Source organism: Hyaena hyaena, unplaced genomic scaffold (genome assembly GCF_003009895.1).
Source record: "Hyaena hyaena isolate Hyena2069 unplaced genomic scaffold, ASM300989v1 scaffold_74, whole genome shotgun sequence".
Lineage (NCBI taxonomy): Eukaryota > Metazoa > Chordata > Mammalia > Carnivora > Hyaenidae > Hyaena > Hyaena hyaena.
In genome coordinates this window covers 1911409-1933814 of record NW_024080706.1, presented here as the reverse complement: position 1 = coordinate 1933814, position 22406 = coordinate 1911409, and the positions used below count along the sequence as shown (strand labels likewise).

At 45.2% G+C, this 22406-nt stretch overlaps 1 pseudogene; it reads right to left on the bottom strand.

The window, feature by feature from the left end:
- Positions 1 to 485: 485 nt before the first annotated feature.
- Positions 486 to 1448, bottom strand: LOC120232581 (annotated as a pseudogene).
- Between the last annotated feature and the right edge of the window lie 20958 nt (positions 1449 to 22406).

Sequence of the window (22406 nt, the reverse complement as noted above, 5' to 3'; positions counted from 1 at the left end):
TGTTTGTGGAGACAATGGATTCTGTGCCCAAGCAGGTTGCAAATAAAATTTCAAATGGAATCTGGCATCACCCTGAAGGAATTCTAACTTCACACTGTTGGGGTAGTTTACCAAGATGGCTTCAGAGTAGACTAACTTTACACAGCACATTTAAAAAAAGACACATTTATTCAGTGTCATGATCAGACTATTACATTTAGCATGGGTGCAAAAAAAAAAAAAATCTACATTAAAACCCTTTGTTGGAATGCTTTACACTTTCCACAGAACAGAAACTAAAATAACCTGTTATACAATTAGTCACAAATACAGTCCTCGAGTTTTTTGCCCATACACATGATTATTGTCTAAAACATGTCTTCTTTGTAGCAGCTAGGCCCTGCCACCACTGTGCTTGGCTGAGTTCACAAATTTGTTGTAACCTGTAGCTTCCCTGTCACTTCTCTGGCTCTCCTCTCCTGCTAAGCTTTGTTTCCTGGCAGTAATTAAAACTTTCTGCCACTGCCATAGCTACTGCTGCTGCTGGAACTGCCATAGCCACCTTGGTTTCGTGGTTTGGCAAAGTATTGGCCTCCACCACCATATGGGCCAGAGCTTCTGCCTCCAAAATTTCCTCCTTTCATGGGTCCAAAATTTGAAGACTGATTGTTGTAATTGCCAAAATCATTATAGCTTCCACCATCTCCAAAGTTGCTTCCATCATTACCAAATCCGTTATAGCCATCCCCACTGCCACCATATCCACCACCACCTCGACTGCCACCAAAGCCACCACGCCCACTGAAGTTTCCTCCACAACCAAAGTTGTCATTCCCACCAAAACCACCTCCACGACCACCACCGAAATTTCCAGAACCACTTCGACCTCTTTGGCTGGAGGAAGCACTAGCCATCTCTTGTTTAGACAGAGCCTTCCTTACTTCACAGTTGTGGTCGTTCACAGTATGGTATTTTTGAATAACAATCTTGTCTACAGAGTCATGGTCATCAAATGTTACAAAAGCAAAGCCTCTCTTTTTGCCACTGCCTCAGTCAGTCATGAATTCGATCACTTCAATTTTCCCATACTGTTCAAAATAATCTCTTAGATGATGTTCTTCAGTGTCTTCTTTAATGCCAACGACAAAAATCTTTTTCACAGTTAGGTGGGCACCAGGTCTTTGAGAATCTTCTCTCGAGACAGCCCTCTTTGGTTCTACAACTATTCCATCCACCTTCTGTGGCCTTGCATTCATGGCCGCGTCCACCTCCTCCACAGTGGCATAGGTGACAAACCCAAAGCCTCTGGAGCGCTTGGTGTTTGGATCTCTCATTACCACACAGTCTGTAACCATTCCCCATTGCTCAGAATGGCTCCTCAGACTCTCATTGGTTGTTTCAAAGCTCAAACCTCCGATGAAAAGCTTCCGCAGCTGTTCAGGCTCTTTGGGAGACTCTGACTTAGACATGACGCCGGTGGGAGGGGAGACTTTATCGATGCTCACTCGGCGGCGTCCATGGACAGAAAGCTAGGGCCATGTCTTCTTATTTACCACTCTGTTCCTGCCATCCGGGACTGCTTGTGACAGATATTCTGTGACTATTTTCTGGGTGAACAGATGGGAGAAAATAGGACATTCTATGTTTTCATGCTCGCTGTGTGTACAATAGAAATGATGCATTGACTCTTTGGCTATTGTGCATATGAAGAGCTCTGGGAAGCAAAATATCAAATAATTAGTGAGCCTGAAATTAGTGTAGAGCAGGGCTTCTCAAACCTCAATATGCACACCAGCCACCTGCAGACCATACTTTCCGGAGAGGGCTGGACAGGATATCCCAGCTTATGTGCTTTTCTTATGGTGACATTGACATTTCCCCCAGTGAGACATGGGGTCTGTTTCTCTCCCTTCCGGTCTGGATGGAACCATGACTAGTGGAAGAGACACTGTGTGACTTCTCTGAAACATTTACTTTTGGAAATCAGCTACATGCTGTGGGGAGACTTAATCTCAGGATCTTTCTTGGAGCTGTTGAAAATAATCTCTCTTTCTTATGAATGTGTAAGCCTGGAATTGCTGAGGGTCCCTTGTGTGGTAGGAAACTGCTCAAGAGTGAGACCCATAGGTAGGGAAGCAGAGTTGACACAGAGAAATAAAATTTTGATGATTGTTTGAGCTGCATGATCCAGACATACCTGAAGTCCCCTTAGAGTTTTTAATAGAAAAGCCAATAATCTCCTTAATCTCCTCCCCACCCCCCCACTTTTGTTTTAACTACTTCAAGCTGGATTTTTGTAACCTGCATCAGATGAGGGGCACCTGGGTGGCTCAGTGGGTTAACTGTCCGACTTCAGCTCAGGTCATGAACATGCAGTTCGTGAGTTTGAGCCCCGTGTTAGGCTCTCTGTGCTGACAGCTCGGAGCCTGGAGGTTACTTCAGATTCTGTGTCTCCCTTTCTCTCCCTCCAATCCCCCCCTCTCAAAAATAAACAAACATTAAAAAAACTTTTTAAAAAAAGAAGATTCATGATGAATATGAATTCATGCCAATATTCTTGGCAACAGAGAATCTATAAACCTAGTTTTTGAAAAGTATTTAGGACTATAAAAAAACAAGGATATAGCTATTCCTACTTCCCTAAGAATATTGTCCAGGAGCCACGTCCATCAATTACTATTAATGAGCACATCCCAAATTCTAGCCCTTTGATGATCCAGGCACCTTCGTCAGCTATTTCCACCCTCTTCCCTCTGTGACCTTGCAGTTTCCCAGGATAGTCTACACCTGTTCTCAGCACGCCATGCTGAGGGAAAGACTGGTTCGACCCAAACGAACCCCTTGGAGGTCCTGAATGATTCATCTTGAAAAGAACCCCGGGTTTACCTGGGACTTTGGGGGGAGTTGAGTGAGAAGCTGTAAAATACACATGAATGAGTAAATTGGGACTCGGTGCCAATTTGGAGCGATTAAAGGATCCTGTGAAAGCTGAACCCCTGGAGAGATGTACATGCTTCTGTTGTATAATCCCGTAAATGCGAAGGGGCAGAGGAGTAGCCTCTTTTGATCGAGCACCTGTGTGCACCCACTCTTGCCCCTTGGGTTCTTGGCACCAGCAGAACTCCTGTCATCACAGCGGCCAGCCTCAGGCTCTGTCCTATCACCCTGGGAGTGTCTTCTAAAGAATTCCAACCGAGCCGCGGTTCTGGGCTGCTGCGCTGAGTACTCTTAGTAAGCTTAGACCTGGCCCCTGGGTCTTAACAGCAGGAACGAGTTGCCAGAAGGATCACATTCCTCCTTTGAGGCCGTTCACTCTCCTTTCTTTTAGCAGGAGGAAGTGATGTGCTCTTCCCTACCTGCCGCTCCTCTCTCTCTAAATCTCCATCTAACTCCAAGACTGTCAGATGCCACCTTATCTGGGAATCCATCCTGGACCCTCCTTTTCCACTCAGGCCTGACTAGTTTCTACAGCCCTAGAGCTTCAGGACTCGTCACACAGGCTTCGTTAATGAGGTTTTGGGCACAGTGCTTTGGTGGCAATGATCCGGGATTCAGAACAGCTTCTTCAACTCCCATCTTTCCAAAACGGCCTCTGAAACCGTCCAGTGGGTTGTGTGGTAACCCTCCGGGCTCCAGCCGATGGGAAGTCAGGGTCTCACCTTCCTCCCTTCTGGAGAGCTGGGCGGCTGAACTCTGGAGCCCAGAGACCTGCTCCATGCCTTGGTAGCTGTGTGAGCTTCACTCCTCACTGCCTCAGTTTTCTTACCTGAACAATAGGGATCACAATGAGTTCTACTACTCAGCATTGCTGTGAAGAGTAAATAAAGGGATCCAGGTACAGCTAAATTTTGTAGAGTGCTTGGCACCTCAGAAGAACTCAGTAAGACCATTGCTACTATTACTAATCAATAAGAATCTATTGAATATCAGATAGAAGACAGGGAAGAGTTTTAGGTTCCGACCTCTGAGCCTCAAGTGGAATTGACTCCTTGGTGACTTGAGGTGGTGTCCAGACCTTGCTGTGTGTGACCCGTTCCATGTTTTGACCCGCTCAGCAGCTATTCGCCGCCTGACTACTCTGTGTCTACTGTATATAAGCCGCAGCCCCCATAGTGATGCTGTGGGAATCAGGAATGAGGCCAAGAAAATATTTTGCAGTTTTGGCCAAACGATGGATTAGCATTCTAGACTGTTTATTTCTCCCTAGAATTTACTTTGCCAGCTCCCAGCCCTGTGGTCAGGGGCAAGAGATCTTTACTTACTCTAAGAGAAAGCCGAGGGTGAAAATAATACTCTTGTTTCTGCTGTTTCTGAAACAGAGGGACTGTAAAAGAAGCTTCAGAGAAACGTGTGTGGGTTCAGACAATGCTCTCTGGCTGGTAAGGAATGAAACCACAAGGATTAGGAGGTACATTGCACCTAAAAAAAATAGGAGCAAGCAAGGGACTTAACTCTGTATGTACTGGGGTGAAGTTTAGTATTTGTGATCTATTCTTTGGCTAGTGGTAGTATAGTGTTCAGTAAATATGTATAGGTATATATATTTAGCATGTATTATGTTTAGAATACAGACTGACTCTAGATGGAGGAGCATTTGTTAAATGTAATACTTTAACCATAGAGTAGGATTCTGTAAACAGAATTATCCCCCTTTAATTCTTTAAAAAATTTTTTTGGTAATATTTATTTATTTATTTAAAAATTTATATTCATTTTTGAGAGATAGAGAGAGACAGAGTGCGAGCAGGGGAGGAGCAGAGAGAGAGAGGGAGACACAGAATCTGAAGCAGGCTCCAGGCTCTGAGCTGTTAGGACAGAGCCTGACGCGGGGCTCGAACTCACAAACTATAAGTTCATGACTTGAGCTGAAGTCGGGTGCTCTACCGACTGAGCCACACAGGTGCCCCCATCCCCCTTAAATTCTTTCTGTCCCTTAGATTCTGCCCAAATATTTAATGGCAAGTATAATATAAACGTCTGACAGGCTGGGTGCCTGGCTGGCTTAGTCAGTAGAGCATACAACTTTGGATCTGGGGATCATGGGTTTGAGCCCCATGTTCAGCATAAAACAACAACAGCAGCAGCAACAGCAGCAACAAAGAACTCTGGCAGGCTGTGGTTCGATGCGCTGACCATTTTGTCTGACAGTAGTTCAATGTTGATGGCTTATAATTTTCTATCAAATCTGAATGCTCTTAGCATTTTGGGTAGAATGACATTCTTTTTTGCTGGACTGTCCATTGCATTCCCACTAAAAGCCAGTCACCATCTTTCGTTATTACCACAAAATGGTACTAACTTCCAGAAGCCCTTTTGGAGGACTCTGCCGCACCCCTATTGAGAACCACTAGATAACATAGCATGTCTCTAGCCATTCATCTTGTTTAACAATCGTATGGAATTGAATTCAGGTCTTTCCCCACTAGACTAGAGACTCCATGAATGCTGCACAGACCCACATCAGGTGTTAGTCTCTGACTGTTTTTTTTTTTGTTTGTTTGGTTTTTTTTTTTTTGGTGCTTAGAACAGGGCTTGACCCTTTGTGGATTCTTGATAGATACCGTACTGGGATGACGGGAATGCCATATAGCACACTATTCATTTTGCACAACTTAGTCAAACTGAATTGCAGGTTTTTCATAATCAAGGGTGATATTCAAAATATTTAAAACAGGGGGCACCTGGGAGGCTCGGTCACTTAAGTGTCTGACTTCTGCTCAGGTCATGATCTCACATCTCCTGGGTTCGAGCCCCGCGTAGGGCTCTGTGCTGACAGCCAGCTCAGAGTCTGCAGCCTGTTTCTGATTCTGTGTCTCCTTCTCTATTTGCCCCTCCCCGGCTCTGTGCTGACAGCCAGCTCAGAGTCTGCAGCCTGTTTCTGATTCTGTGTCTCCTTCTCTATTTGCCCCTCCCCGGCTCTGTGCTGACAGCCAGCTCAGAGTCTGCAGCCTGTTTCTGATTCTGTGTCTCCTTCTCTATTTGCCCCTCCCCCACTTGTTCTCTTTCTTAAAAATAAATAAATAGACATTAAAAAAATTTAACAAATAATATTGCACAAGCTCTGACCAATAAGAACTTATTCTGGAGAGTCTGGAGGCCCTCTTGCTGGCTCAGGGGACAGTCCAGAGGGTCCCAGGAATAGGGGACAGGGAGTGAGGTGGTGAGAGGGGACAGTGTCCAACAAATTTTAACAGCCAGGCAATACGAGAAGATGCTTCTGAACATGATCAGAGTGGCTGTCGTGTCGAGTGCAGCACACAGAACGTTTCCAGGACACCCCGGGAGCTACTCACCCACGGACCAAATATTGTGAAATATCTGTACAAAAGTTCTCTGGCTTCCAGGCTTTCTCTACTGTTTTTCCCAGAAGTCTCTCTTCCCTTTGTTCAGTCGATGCCAGTCCAGATTGTTCAAGAAAAGGGTGAGAAAGAACATGGGTCCTCATGTATTTCACGCACACAACCCACAGACAAGTGCCTGTTCTTTGGGAGGCTGGCAAGATTGAAGACTTCCTATGCTATCAAGGCCTTCTCACCCACCTGGCTCCTGCCGCTGAGGCCCTAAGCCCTTTTTTCCAGGTGAGCCTCATAGTCCTCCAAGTCTCTAGAATTAGGCTTAATGGTTGACTGTGTAGGAAGGATAGTGACAACGTTTTGGATTCCGGGACACCTGGATTTTAGTCCTGCCCCGTCCCTCACCAGATGGGTAATTGTAGGCAAAGACAGAAAAGCCACACGCTAAGCCCCTCTGTTTCATTTACTGTAAAATGAAAGATCCACACTGGCTGCTCTCTGGAGCTCTCCCTGCTGAGTTGTTAGGTCCCGGGGTTGTGGAGGTGGAAGGCATGTCCCTGTGTGGATCCCGTGCCCCCTGCTCCAGCCTCGCTTGTGTGGCCGGTGCCCAGGGCCCGTGCATGAGATCCAGGCTCTGTCCACTCTTTCTTGGCTTGGGTCAGAGGGCCTCCATCCCTAGACCGCAGCTCAGAGGGTCTCCCACTGGAAACAGCGGCCATGACTGCTTCCTCTTCCATGTCCTCCCTCGTAACCCTCTCTCCTCCTCTCTCACTTTCTCAAGCTCTTGCTCTTTCTTTGTTCTCTCCTTCTCCATACTTGGGGAACCTCATCCCCTCACCTGCTTCAACTCCAAGGAAACCAAAACGCTAAGGTCTCCCTCCTGCAGTCCAATGGTCGCTTTCTTATTCTGGGTCCTTGGGAAGTTCCTTAACCTCTGCTCGCCTCAATATCCTCATTTAAAAATGTGATTTCTTCATACCGCAAAGGGTTGTTGGGACCGTTCAGCGAGACTGTGCGTGTAAAATGCTACAGCCATGTCTGGCAAATGGGAATCGATCCACCTTAGTTAGTATTTCCCTTTTCCCTGCAGCAAGTTGATTTGGCTCATTGAATACATATGGGTGTGATATGATGAATCTGCCCTGGAAAGTTTGCATTCTCTTTCCTTCAAGCATTAAAGTATGTGAGTAACCTCCTTGCTGAGCTTTCTTTTTTCATTCAGTTGCTTACCATTGCCGTTCCTTCCTACAAACACACACAGTCTTCTGCTTGACTAAACTATTTGGAGTTCTAGGACTCACTGGACTTTCTTATTTTTCCTTGTCTTTATCTGGCCTGCATGCCCTTTCCCCAGTCTATCTTTTTGTGTTTGGTAGTGGTGGGGCAGGTTGACCTCTTATAAATAGATGCTTCAGGAATTGGCTCATGTGCCACCTCCTCCAGGAAGACTTCCCTGATTGCTGCCATGCCCCAAGGCAGAGTTAAGTGGTTTTTTGGTCGTGCTTTTTAGATACTGTTGTCACAGGGCTTAATGACAGTACCATTATTTCTGTTGACTTGTCTCTCTTTTTAAACTGGCAAGTCCTTGGAGACAGGAACTTTGCTTTATCTACCTTTTTATCCTCAACACCCAGCCTTTTTATTCCTTTCTTTTCTTCCTTCCTTCCTTCCTTCCTTCCTTCCTTCCTTCCTTCCTTCCTTCCTTCCTTCTTTTCTTCCTTCCTTCCTTTCTTTCTTTCTTTCTTTCTTTCTTTCTTTCTTTCTTTCTTTCTTTCTATTTCTCTCTCTCTTTCCTTCCTTCTTTCCTTTCTTTTTTTGCATCTATTATGGGCTCAGTAAATGTTATATGAATGAATGAAGAGGATGGGAAAAGATGTCCTAAGAACTCACTAGAAAAGTCGCGAAGTCATTGTACTAAAGGACATTCATTTTACTAAGAGGAACACTCCTCTGTTCCTGTTTCTTTCCTCCTCTGGGCATGATTATAACAATTTCGATTTTTAGAAAATCCATAGCTGTTAGAATCCATAGAAAATCCTGCCTCGTAAGGGGTAAGGCAAAGCTTTGAAAGCCGGTGCTATCTGAACGGGTTAGAAGGGATGGAGATAAGCTGTTAGGGACTAGGATCCTCAAACACCTGGCCCTCTGTGTAGTGATCACCTCTGATAGTGATCGAAATGGAAAAAGTACAGAGCACACAGTTGGGCACCTGAGTACAGGGAAACAGCTTTAAGTAGCCAGCATAACCCTACACAGCCCAACAGCTGGCATTCAAAAAGGATGGCCTGAGTTACTGATGCTTTAAATTCTACTTTGAATACCCTGCTTAAGAAACCAAAGCTTTAGGGGCGCCTGGGTGGCTTAGTTGGTTAAGCGTCCGACTTCACTTAGGTCATGATCTCGCGGTTCGTGGGTTCGAGCCCCGCTTCGGGCTCTGTGCTGACTGCCGGCTCAGAGCCTGGAGCCTGTTTCAATCTGTGACTCCCTCTCTCTCTAACCCTCCCCTGCTCACGCTGTCTCTCTCTCTCTCCTAGAAATAAAACATTAAAAAAAAAAAAAAAAGAAACCAAAGCTTTAAGACCTATTGAATTTTTCAGAGTAAGTTTCAGTCACCGGGAAACAGCCTGGGACTGCTCAGTCATTAGGGTGCTACTTGGACATTTTAAGACAGAAAGTGTGTTGTGGGTCTGGAGAATGACTTTTGGCTGTGGAAGGCATCTTGCCAGTACACGACAGGATGGCAAATAAAAGCTGTCTTTAGGACACGGCTTTTTGAACTTGTCTCTTTGGAGCCCTGGGGGCTTCTTGGCATTCTTTGGAATATTGATGCCAGGATGAGGGAGCACGGGAACTACATTCTCTCTGTTGCCATCTTCAGCCTCCTATTTTCTGTGCAACAGGCTCCGTGTAGGGTTTTGTTTGAAAGAAAGCGTCCTCAGCTAAAACATGCAGTCAGCATGTTCTTAAAGGAGGTGAAATGGGTCTCCAGATACGAGTTCTTAGGAGGCAGCGATTACGAGCATCGTCTGAATGAGTTCAAGTCTGGGCGTCTGGGCTTCACCTCTCCATACCTCAGTTTACTCATTTGTAAAATGTGGATAATTATAGTCCCCGTGTCACTGAGCTGTTGTGAGAATTAAATTAGTTGAACTAGGTAAGGTGCTTAGAGAAGTGCTTGGCACATAAGAAATCTGTCCAAGCAGTTTGCTGTTTACTATTCAGGTAGCCTCTTCATCAAGCCTGCCTCGTAAGGGGTGAGGCACAGCTTTGAAAGCCGGTGCTATCTGAGCCTTGAAGAATGTAGGGAGGGGCAGGGCATTTTAGTCTAAGAGCAAGGCAGGGGGAAGAGGGAGAAAGATCACGTGTTCAGGTCCTGGGTCGGTCAGGACCTTGCATACAGGAGAGGCACGGTACATGGCAAATATGTTATTATTAATCAGCGTCTCAGGTCAGGCAGCATGCTCAGGACACAAGGTGAGGGGGAGGGGACCGAGCACAGCTGCAGGGAGAAGAGCAGGTAGCTTGGGCCGTGGTGTGGGCTCCCAATCTGTCCGCCTTGCTCACAAACCAGAACTTTATTTCAACTGGTGTCCCTGGATCTGGGTTTTAGAAAGCCACTCTGGAAGTGCGGTGGAGGTTAGAGAGTTAGGAGAAGAGAAGGACAGAGGCAGTGGCTGTTTCGGAGAAAAAATGCACAGGGCAGGGTGGGAGGCACGGGAGAGGACGAAGATGATTCCAGAGTTTCCTGCTTTGGGCAACTGGGTGAATGTGATGCTGTTCATCAAGATAGAGAAGGCAGGAGGAAGAGCAGGTTTGGGTGGGGAAGGTAATGAGTTCATTTCTGGGACAGGCTGAATTTGAGGTGCCTAAGGGAACTTGAGGCAGAGATACCCAGTAGGCAGTCGGGTGGCCGAGTCTGGAGCTCAGATATGGAGGGCCGGGTCAGAGATAGGGATTCCAAGTCGTGAACTTATAAAGGAGAGTTAGAGCTTTGGGAGTGGTTGAGTTCACTCAGGGGAGAAGCTTGAAGGGGTAGAGGAACGAGAATGGAGTGCCGAGGCCACCGATGGCTGGGGGTGGGCTGAGGAAGTGGTTGGCAGGAGAGACCAGGAGGGACTGCCCGTGTGAGCAAAGTCCTTGACTTGAGCAGGTGGGATGCACAGCAGCCTTCGGAGGGGCCCTTCCCAGGGCTTGGCTGCCCTGATAATTTATCCAAAAAGCATTATTGCTCTCAAAGGGCAAGACGGGATTTATGACCTTGAAATCAGTGTGCCTTGGAGTGGAATCTCAGAGATTTGATGGTCCAGTGGCTTTGAGTGTGTGTGTGTGTGTGTGTGTGTGTGTGTTGTTCAGTTTTCAAGATGACAACCTTTAAAGAACATGAAACCTGTTCCAAATCCCAATAGATGATAGAGTGATCAACAGAGGTGTTACCACTGAAGCTGGGGCTGGCCGGTTTCTCTCTCATGTCTGAGGGCAGCATACGCCCATTCATCCCACAGACATGTATTAGGCACCAAGTGCACAGTTGTCCCTGTGCTCAGCTCTGGATACAGCTGTGGCCAAAGCAGTTTCTGCCCCTGGGGCTCACTAGTTCTCAATCTTGGCTGTACCTTAAAATCATATGGGGGGGTGTTTAAAAATTCCCTGATGCCCAGGCCGTGCCTCATACCCAAGAACTCAAAATCCTTGGCAAAGCGACCAGGTGGAAGTAGCCTTAAAAACTGAGGGTGATTTTAACGGGCAGCTGCAGCCGAGAACCGGCTGAGTGTAGCTAATCTAGTGCGCTCAGCTATTTCCGCTGAACCCGGATGACGGACTCTTGAGTCAATCCCCTTGCCTTAATTTATCCCTGAGGGGCCTAGAGTTGAGTTGGCCAAGGTGGCCCCTGAAAGGGCTGGGCTGAGAGCTTCTGTACCCAACTCTTGAGACGAGGAAGAGCCTTGCACACCGGTGTGGCCTCGGCCTGATCCGTGCTGTGGCCCTTAACCTGGTTGGCCACTCAGCTTTGATGTTTAAGTAAAAATCTGGTGAATGATTTGCATTGTTCTCTCTTTTCACCGGGGCCGTCTTCTTTCCCTGTGAAAAACCAGTTGAATTCTTTGTGTAAATGGGGTATTCATTCAGAGGGCACACAATGGGCCTCTTTCACCCGCAACTCAATCTCTAGTAACAGAGACCAAGGGCTTGCCAGCAACGTCCTTGTGAAATTGGCACGCACCCGGCTTCTGGAAATGAACCATGAGCACTGCCGCCTGGAGAAACGGGGGCCCCATGTTGTGTGTGTTTGTGTGGGGAGGCAGCTGAGAGTCACAGGCAGGGCTCCGAGCTCGCACTGGGGAGCCCTGGAGTTGCTCTCCACAAGAGCGACCAAGCCCTTTTCTCGATGGGACCCCGCCAAAAGCATGAGTCTGGCAATCACCGTTTAAGCCTGGAAGGGCAGCTGTGTGACTTTGGGTTAGTGGCGTGACCTCTCTGAGCCTTAGTTTCAGGCTGAAACATGGGGATTAGGATTATTGTGAGGATTAAATGACATGATATATGCAAAATGTGGGGCACCTACAGTTATCTGCCATGTCCTAAATGAAGGCCCTTTGATATATAATACAAAATTGAACCCAAAGAACTAATCAGCAAACGAGCTGTTGTGGTTTGTCATCCTTCATTTATAAATGAGGATATGAAGCCCAGGGAATGGAAGAAACGTGTCCAATGTCACACAGTCATCGAAGGAGATGGACTTTGAACTCAGGCCTCCCACAGAAAGAGGCAAAGAGGGGGCTAGCGATTACTGTATTCTGGATGTTGTTTAGGATTCAGACAGGAGGAGAGAAGAAGGTATGGGGAGTGGGGAAGAATTTTCTTATTACTTTGGAGGCTGGATTCAGAGCCTTGATACTTGAGCCAGAAGCTGCAGTTTCATCCTGAGAACAGAGGAAAAGGAACCAGTTTCCACTGGGACCAGCTAGGTGCTAGGCAGCAGGTGAGCCCTTTTTGTGTGTACTTAGGCATTATTTAATCCACAGAAATGCCTGCAAGGGAGGTGGTCGGATTTTTATCCCTAATTTGGGGGGGCGGGAGGGTTCAGAAGCTCAGAGAGGTTAAGCAACATGCCCAGTGTCACAGAGTAAGTGTTGAAGCTGGACTTTGAAGCAATCTGTCTGGCCTGAGATGCATCTGCCGTTTGCTTTGGCTGAATGTGTCTTATTGACCCTGAGAAACAAGGTCTTCTCCGTGTCTTCAGTTTATTCTCTCACTTCAGTTTACTCCCTGTGTCTCCATTTCCTAGGTCCTGAACAATTAGAAAGGGTAGTTTCCTAGGCTGTTTGCTTGGCAGGAGAGTGGCAGTGATACAAATGTTATTAATAATAATAACAATAATTATAACATTGAAGACTGTGTCCCAAGCGCTCCATATGTCCCAGGCACTGTTGCAAGAACTCAGCAGACCTTATCTCAATTTAATCTGCACAACACTCCTGGATGGTTGGGATTATCACTCTTCCTGTTTCTGCAGATGGGAAACGGGCACAGATCAGTTCAGCAACTTGCCTAAGGTCACACAGCTCGTCACTGTGGACCCGGGATTTGAACCATGCAGTCGGACCCAGAAGCTACTTGGCAGAACTTGCTGGAAGCAAATGTTGTAGTCTTTGTGCCTCCTGGCCTGGTTTCCATTTGGCAGCTGACACAAGAGGTGTTCCGTGGGGGAACGTTCTCTGGGGAATGACTCTCCTCTCACTTCATCTTGGGGAAAGAGCTGTTCCTGGTATGTGGAGTTTCAGTGATCTTGAGAGGGTGCTTACTCTTCCTGCCTGTAGGTTTCCATGGATTGGTTTTTGTGTAACTTGGCCCTTAGTGCTCACTCAGTCGGGCTCTCAGGCCCCTCTGTAATGAGGTGGGGGCTCCCTTTGCAGGAGGTCAGGCTCCTGTGCCTTCTTGCCTTGTTTTCTGGCCACACTCTCCTCCGCAGGCTGCCTCTGGGCCCCCAGATCTTAGATCCAGGAGCTGGGCCCAAACCCTGTTTTGGCTGGCTGGAGAACCCTCATGAGTCTCTGGTCACCCAGGGCCACCAGCCCAGCTCTGGTCCTATGGAACCTGGCTACAGTGGGCGCAGCACCCCAGCCTGGGGTTGGGGTGCTGTGTCATATCTACAACCATGCACCTGGGGCTTATATTTCAGCGAAGAGAGATTCTGGTTTTCCTCTAACAGGTTTTAATTCAGTCCCCTGGCTTTCAAGAGGGTGTGAGTACCATAGCATTCTGTACTTGCATTCTGCCCTTTGTATTCTGTACTTAAAAACACAAAGGTTAAAAATACCCCTAAACTTTGCCTCAATCGTAAGATGAGCAGCAGTGATTTATTGAGTACTGACTGCATGTTAAACTTTCCACAGACAGCATCTCATTTAATTCTCTTCACATTTTTGAGGGGAAAGGCCTTGGTTATCCTGCTTTTATGGTTGAACAACCTGAGTGTAGAGAGATTAATTTGCTCAAGGCCACACAGTAAGCAGTGGCTGAGCTGGGATTTGAGCCCAGGTCAGTCTGACCCCAAAGCTCTTAACCACTATCTGTACTACTTTCCACTTCTCTCTTTACTCGCCCTCCCTTTATCCGGAAGTCCAAAATGTTGCACGGATGGGTGAGAACTTGGATGATCTGACTGACAAGAGGAGCTATTCTAGTTGTATTTTCTCCCTGTTCACATGGTATGCCTGTGGTTTCTTCATTCTGGGACCAGGGGGACCTTGTGCAGTTTGTCTGAGGCAGAATATAGATGTCACCTGTCTTTCTCAGCTTGACAGGGACAGTTCTGTCATGTGTGAGGATGCGTGTGCATGCACGTGTTCTGTCCTTACTTGCTCCTTCTGACGGATAGCTGGTCCTGTGCCCGAATTTGATTCATTTCTAATGAAAAACAACTCTAACCTGAAGATAAGAATTCACTCAAGCAAGATGGAAGCAAGATAATGTGGAGCATGCAATGAGTTTGTTTTAACTGGTGACTTGTTCCACCCAAGGGTTCTCATGTGTCAGAAGGGAGTCCAGGTCTGGGAAGGGTGTGCAAGGAAGCTGGAACAGCCTCTGAGGTCTTCAAGGGGAGCTGGGTCTTCTTGCAAATGCTTAGGAGCCCAGACCCTGGGCCAGGAGCAGAGGGTGGAATACAGTGGCTGATGTTGGCCTGGGGTGGGGGTGGGGGTGGTTTTTCATTCGCCAGTGAGTGGGCATTTCCCTTGTGGGGGGCACCTAACTTTCTGGGATACCTTTCTTAAGTTTGTCTTTGCATTCTGACTCTTGATTCTCCGATGGAGGAGCTAGGCACCTGCCTTCTCAGAGCCCCTGTGCACTGAGAAGGAAGCCGTGACTTAGGCTCCTTCAATGAGACATGCCTCCACCCACCCCCAGACTCCCCCCAAACAGACTTTGATCTTGAAGAAGGTGGCGTTGCAAAAGATCCATTTTCAGGGCCAGCGATGGTTGGGATCCTGGTGGAGTCAGCGTGTGGCCCAGGCAGGTGGCAGAGGCAGGGACATCTTTGCAGGAAGCAGGCCTGTGGTAGCACTTGATTCTTATTGTTCTTGGTGGTAGAGCTTCTATGTCTGACTCTCTGACCCTCCAGGAGATTTGTGAGCTACCCACAAGTCCTGAAAATTTGTTGAAGTTCGCTGAATCCCCAGGATATAGTCTATCTTCATATATGGTCCATGGATGCTTGAATATTTACTCTGCTGTTGCTGGCTGGAGTGATCTCTAAATGTTGATTGGATTCTTTTGGTTGATGGTGGTGTTATTTGTTCTTGTTGTGTGCTGTCTAGTTCTTCTATCAGTTATTGAGAGGGGGTGCTGAAGACTCTACCTATAATCTTGGATTTGTCTAGTTTCCCTTTCAAGGTCTAGTGATAATATTGCTTCACATATTTTGCAGCTCCAGTGTTTGGTCAGGATTCTTGTGGACTGAAGGTTTACTGTCATTATGTAATGTCCTTCTTTGTCTCTGATAATTTTCTTTGTTCTGAAATTTACTTTATCAGATATTAATATAGCCAACTGCTTCCTCTTGATTAAAGTTGGCATGACATATCTTCTCTCATTCTTTTAACTTTCAACCTACCTATATCATTATGTTGGAAGTGAGAGAGCATATAATTGAGCCATGTTTTTAAATCCACTCTGATGATCTGTCTCATTTAATCTCGTCTGAGAATATCTTGATTTCTTATTTCTTTTCTGAAGGATATTTCTGCTGGATTCTGAGTTGACAGCGTTGGGGTTTTTTGTTGTTTGTTTGCTTGTTTTTTGTGTTGTATTGTGTTGTTTTGTTTTGTTTTCCCCAGCACTTGAATAATGTACTGGCTTCCCTTCTGACTCTTGATTCTGGCTTCCACAGTTTCTGATGAGAAATACACAATGATTTAATTGTTTTTCCTTTGTAGGTAAGGTATTGTTTCTCTCCAGCTACTTGAAAGATATTTGTATTTGCCTTTCATTTTCAGAAGTTTGACCATGATGTGTCCTGGAATGGATTCCCCGCCCCCCCACACTTACCCTGTTTGGGGCTTGCCACTCAGCTCCTTGAAACTAAGGCTTGTGTCTTTTGCCAAATTTGGAAAGTTTCAGCCATTAGTTTCTTTGAATGCTTTTGCAGCCCTGCCCTCTTTCATCTCTTCTTCTGGAACTCGGATGATGTGAATGTTAGATGCTGTTCCACAGGCCCCCGAGGCTCTGTTGAGTTTTTCATTCCAGACTATTTTCTCTCCATTTTTCTCACTAAGTTACTCTACCAATCTACCTTCAAATTCATTGAATTTTCTTCTTTATTCCCTCCATTCTACTGTTGAGCCCATTCACTGAGTTTTTTAAATTTCAGTTATTATATTTTTCAGTTCTAAAATTCCGTTTGGTTGTCTTTTATATCTTCTAGTCACTAGACTGTTCTGTTTCTCTGATGAAACTTTCTATTTCTTTTCAATAATTTAAAGCATGTCCATAATTGCATGTTGAAACATGTATATATCTGCTTGAAAATCCTTGTTGGATGATTATAACTGTCATTTTGAGGTTGGTCTCTATTGATTGTCCCTTTTACATTTAACTTGAAACTTTCTTGGTTCTTGGAGTAAAGAGTTATTTTCTATTGAAACTGGATATTTCGGTTATTATGGTCTGATACTCTGAATCTTGTTTATACTTTCTGCTTCAGCTGACTTTTTTTTTGACCCTGCTCTGGCAGGGGAAGGGGGTGGTGCTGCCCTGTTACTGCCACATGAGGTTAGAAATGCAGACTCCTCAGGAAAAAGATGGATCAGTCAGTTAAGTGTACAACTTAGGCTCAGGTCATGATCTTGTGGTTAGTGAGTTTGAGCCCTGTGTTGGACTCCATGCTGACAGCTTGGAGCCTGGAACCTGCTTCAGATTCTGTGCCTACCTCTCTCTGCCCTTCCCTGTTCATGCTCTGTCTCTGTCTCTCTCAAAAATAAATAAACATTAAAAAAGAAATGCAGACTCCTCACTTGGCCTCTGTTGTCACCTCAGTTGGGAGGGATTCCTCATTCTAGGCTGGAGGTGGGAGTTCTGGTTCTCCATTAGGCCTTCACTGACACCCGCCCTGGCTGGGTGGTTGGGGAGCCTCAGTACAGTCCACACGGGAGGAGTCTAGATTCTTCATTCTGCCTTTGCTGGCCTGGGTGAGGGGAGGCACATTTTTCCCCATGATGTTTGTCTGGAGTAGAGCAGTTATTATCTGAGAGTTTTCTGTCTTCCTACTCTTCCCTGCCCTTAGAGATTTTTTTTTATGTCTGGGTTCATTTGAATTTCTGGGCTACAGGTTTCTTTATCTCCCAGTCTGGGTTATATGAGACAAAGAGAAAACCCAGAAACTCACCTCCAAGTCACTCGTCGGGTGTGAGTCTCTCACCTGTTTGCCTTCCTCTCCCCACCTTTGAGAATTTTCTGATGATTGTTTTATACATAATGTCTACGGTTTTTAGTGGTACTTGATGGGAGGAATAGAAAGAAATATTATCTGCTCCTTGTTCTCAGAGACCAAGTCTCAACATCCTTTATTAAACTGAAACTTTTTTCCTATGTCAGTAGAAACCATTCTACTGAAACTGTCCACAGTGGGCTCTGTTGTGTGCAGTGTAGAACCCTGACTGATACACTGTTCCTTTAAGAAGGACGGGGCCACAGAAGAGCTGTCTCCTTGAGTGGGAACGCTGGTCTTGTCAACAGGTTTCGAGAATTGGTAGTTCTCTGTTTTGTGTGTAGTGGTTTTTCCTCTGTTTTCTCCAAACCATGAAGCTTGTTTTCTTTTTTTTTTTAATGTTTTTTTTATTTATTTCTAGGAGAGAGAGAGAGAGAGAGAGAGACAGCGTGAGCAGGGGAGGGTCAGAGAGAGAGGGACACAGACTCTGAAACAGGCTCCAGGCTCTGAGCTGGCAGTCAGCACAGAGCCCGACGCGGGGCTCGAACCCACGAACCGCGAGATCATGACCTAAGCGAAAGTCGGGCGCTTAACCGACTAAGCCACCCAGGCGCCCCAAAGCTTGTTTTCTGAACACAAACAAAAACTTCCTTATAACTTTTAAAATAAAGTTTGTTAGTAATCTCTACACCCAATATGAGACTTGAACTCATGACCCCAAGGTCAGGTGTTCCATATTCCTCCTACTGAACCAGCCAGGCACCCCTATTACTTTCTTTTATTAAAAAAAATAATAGCTGTTATTTGTAAAAAAAAATTAGAAAACATAAATAAAACCAAGAGCATCTCATACCAGAATAGCTACTGGTAATATATATCTATACCTTATATATGTAATAAAAATGTGATCACACTGCATTGTTTGCTTAGTAACCTGCTTTTTCACTTAACCAGATATCCTGATATCTTTGAACTCAAATAAATGTAGTTTAGATCATCATTTTTTGATGGTTACATAAGGTTCTGTTTCAAGAGCACAACGATTTACATATCTGATTCCTATTCTTTCCAGTTTTTTCCCCACTGTAAACAATTCTGTGGGGCGCCTGGGTGGCTCAGTCGGTTAAGCGTCTGACTTCGGTTCAGGTCATGATCTCACGGTTTGTGGGTTTGAGTCCCGCATCAGGCTCTGTGCTGACTGCCAGCTCAGAGTCTGGAGCCTGTTTCAGATTCTGTGACTCCCTCTCTCTCTGACCCTCCCCCGCTCACGCTGTCTCTCTCTCTCTCTCTTTCTGTCTCTCTCAGAAACATAAAACATTAAAAAAATAAAAAAAAAATTCTGCATGGAACATCTTTGTAGATAATCATTGGGCACTTGTCTGGTTATCTTAAACTAACCCCCTAGAAAAGGAATTGCTGGGCTGTAGGGGATACACATTTTTTAAAAAGAGCTTTTGATATATATCTTTACTTATCCTTTCCATCTTGCTTCTAGTTGTAGGACCATGGCTTGGTTCTTATTCCCCTCGAGTTTTCTCATTCACTTACAGGCATTACCCCTTCAGTCTCCCCTCCGCTTCTGTCAACTAGTGCTAGTTTGTGGCAGGATATGTGACAAATTAATGCAGCCTGTAGCACCTTCCATATTCCACTTGCTTACATCCTGAGGATCTTTTACCATTCGCAGCATGGTGGAACTTCCAACCCGAGGTGGCAAGCAGTTTTAAGTTCAACTGTTGAGGGTGCAGATGGAAGATTCCGGAAGTAGATGTGATCAGCCATTTCCTTCCCTCACTGCCGACCTCTGGTCCTTAGGGAAGAAGAAAAGTAGAGATGAAGTAAGATGGTGAGATAGGAGTAGGAGTGGCCCTCTCTCATGTATCCCTCCACTCCACAAAATAGATCTTGGCCAGGGAGGGGCATGATAAAATCTGCCCCGAGGTCAAGAGAACCTGTTTCAGGCTTCCCAGGGTGTCCTCTGGGGAGGCATCAAGTTTCAGGTCAGCCTCTATTCATCATGGAAAGGCTACCATAGAATGGAAATGGTGGTATGGTATCTCTGGTGAGGAGACAGTGTAGGGACAGCCTTCCAATTTTCTCAGGGCCCTAGAGTGCTGGTGGTCAGACATCTGAGTGTCCCAGTGGCATCAAGTTGGGGTACAAAAGAAGAGGAAAGAAAAGAGGAAGGAGGAGGAGGAGGGGAGGGGAAAGGGAGAAAACAGGAGGGGAGAGGAATGAGAATACAAGCTGGGAGCCCTACAAGTGCTCCTTACCTGAATGTTGTGGGCCCCATGGCAGACGTTGAAGGGTGGGTCATGCTTGCAGGACATGATTGCCTCTCAGATAATTTGTTAGCATGACACAAGTAAGGACCAGATGAGATGAGTTACATCTGAAGCCAGAGGACAGAATGGGACCAAGACAGATGTAGACAGTGCAGTAATTTCTTTCTTGCCCTAGATGCAGGGTGACATTCCCATAACACACACCCACAACACACATATATACACGTACATGCACACTGAACTGAAACGGTGGTTAAAAAGCACTCTTTTTGACTCTGTTTACCTGAAAGTAACTAGATTAGTTTACACTGACGAGAATAGGGATCCCAGGCAGAAAGTACACTGAGAAAGGAGGGGGGGTGGGGAGGGAAGGGATTTTTGTTGTCCTGAGTTCACATTGGCAGTTCACATTGGCATCCTTACCAAGTTTACTTCTTTAAATTACCATGGTCTAAGAAAATATGTTTTCCAGATTCAAGCCTTTGCATATTCCCAAGCAAAATCTCCTTTTATTTATTTCAGTGTTATCTACATGCACATCGATTATTGAAATTTTTTTTTAAATCCCATTTTGTTCAAACAAAAACATTCACAGATGGCCAATATGATGTAAAACAAAAATTAGTTTTGGGGTAGGGAGGATGCTTCCTGTCAGTCATCTGAGATTCATAAGGGGCTCTGTGGAACCCTTAGGACTCGACAGATATAAAGCTGCCATGTATAGCTTGCCAGTGTTGGCCAAGGTGCTCCATGGGGACTGAAATCTAGCTCCTGTACCACTCATCCAGACTCAGGCTCTGGCTTAGGGCTGTGCCTACCTGGGGATAGCATTGTCTTTTTCTTTTTACAAAGTGCAGTCTGCTTATAAGCCTTTAGTCCACAGAGCAGCATGTACCAGAGGAGATTTCTTCTCAGATTCATCCATCCAGATGGGGCACCTGTTGTACACAGGCCACATAAAGACAGCTAATGGTCCTGCATAGCATACTTTGAAAACAACAGTAAGTGTTTACTGGTACATAGAATTTGGCTTTCTATTTTGAGTTCTCAGTTTGCTGCTAAATTTCAAAACAACTTCAGTACATTTCCTTGTCCTAGACTTAGAACATTACTGCTCAGGCTTGGGCGAGGGGCCAATAGCCTTTTGGAAGAGCAGTGACTGATAGTGTCATTAACCTGTGGAGAAATATTCTAGGGAAGACTTCCTCTGGGTAGAATCCCTTATTATGATTTATTTTTGGGTAACTGTAAAAAATCAAAACTAGGAGACCAACCAATTGCTTTAGCAAAACATTCTATTTTACAATCAGGAAATGCTGATCTGAGAAATTATGGCTTATGTTCAAGGCCATAAGACTCTAGTTGGTAGAGCAGAGACTCAAATCTAAAGCTTCCTGGCTATGATCCCAGGACTTTTCAGTTGGCTGTGTGATGATGGAAACCATAAAGCCAAAGAAATGATGGGATCTTCTTCCCTGGCCTCCTTCCTCCAAAGACAAATATTTACCATTTGGAGATACTCTATCGATGGCCCTACTTTGAGGGAGGAGAGTGCCTCACTCCACATGGGAGCCTAGGAATGTGCCGTTGTGTCATGTGATGAAGCAGGTGGTCTCTATATCAATAGCTTCTGCAGTGCTGAAATGCCTCCTTATTCTGCCTCGGTGCTGAATCAGCCATGGGAGTCATGTCTACTTCCTGGGCTGCAAGATGGTGGCCCCAAATAACAACAATAATAATAACAACACTAATGATGGCAAGCACCATCATCATCTTGTTTGGTCCAGGCAGATCACCTTTGATCTGAGGATTTCTGAGCATGTTGCCAACATGATCCAGCAGCTAGTGTCATTATCTCCCTTTACAGACAGAGAAAATGAGGCACAAGACGTTTAAGCTAGAGGCTCAAGGTCACGCGAGGCATCATTAGTGGAGACATGTGAGGAACTCAAGTCGTTAGCTCTGAAATAAAATCTGTAGGCACTTAACAGGCTTTTGGTTGGCACTGGCTGCTCTTTACGAGGATGGTATATTTTTATAAACCATGCCATAAAACTGAACACCAATCATTAAATTTCATTTCAAGTATGTCTTTCACAATCTTAAATGCTATGAGCATGTGGCAAATATTCCCTTGCTCCAAACAGCTTGTTCCACACATAGTCCTCTGTAATACTCAGTGGATCCTGGGTGGTTCAGGAAGGTGAACCCTCTCTACCAAGATTCAAAGCTGGAATTATATGACAGAAGAACATTGGTCAAAGTCTCATGGACGGGAGCCTCAGTTTGTTGTTTCCCCCCAGCTTTATTGAGGTATAATTGACAAATAAAATTGTATATATTTAGAGCATACAGTGTGATGATTTGACATAACTTCTACTTTGTGCAGTGGTTACCACAATTCTGTTAATTAACACATCCATCACTTCACAGAGTTACCTTTTTCTCTTTCTTTCTCTTTTCTTTTTCTTTCTTTCTTTCTTTCTTTCTTTCTTTCTTTCTTTCTTTCTTTCTTTCTTTCTTTCTTTCTGTGTGTAGAAAGAACACTCTCAGCAAATTTTAAATACACAACATAGTATTATTAACTATGGTCACCACTGTTGTACATCAGATCTCTGGAGATTATTCATCTTGTAACTGAAGGCTTATACCCTTTCCTCAGCTTCTTCCCACCTCCTTAATCTCTGAGTTCCTGATAACCATCATTCTGCTTCATTTATGTGAGTTTGACTTTTTTTTTTTTCTTTTTTAGAGATTCCATATATAAGTGAGATCATACAGTTTTTTTCCTCTGGCTAATTTTTCTCAGCATAATGTCTTATAGGTTTATCCATGTTGTTGCAAATGGCAGAATTTCCTTCTTTCTCATGGCTGAAATAATGTCTCATTATATATATATGTATATATATATATATTTATATA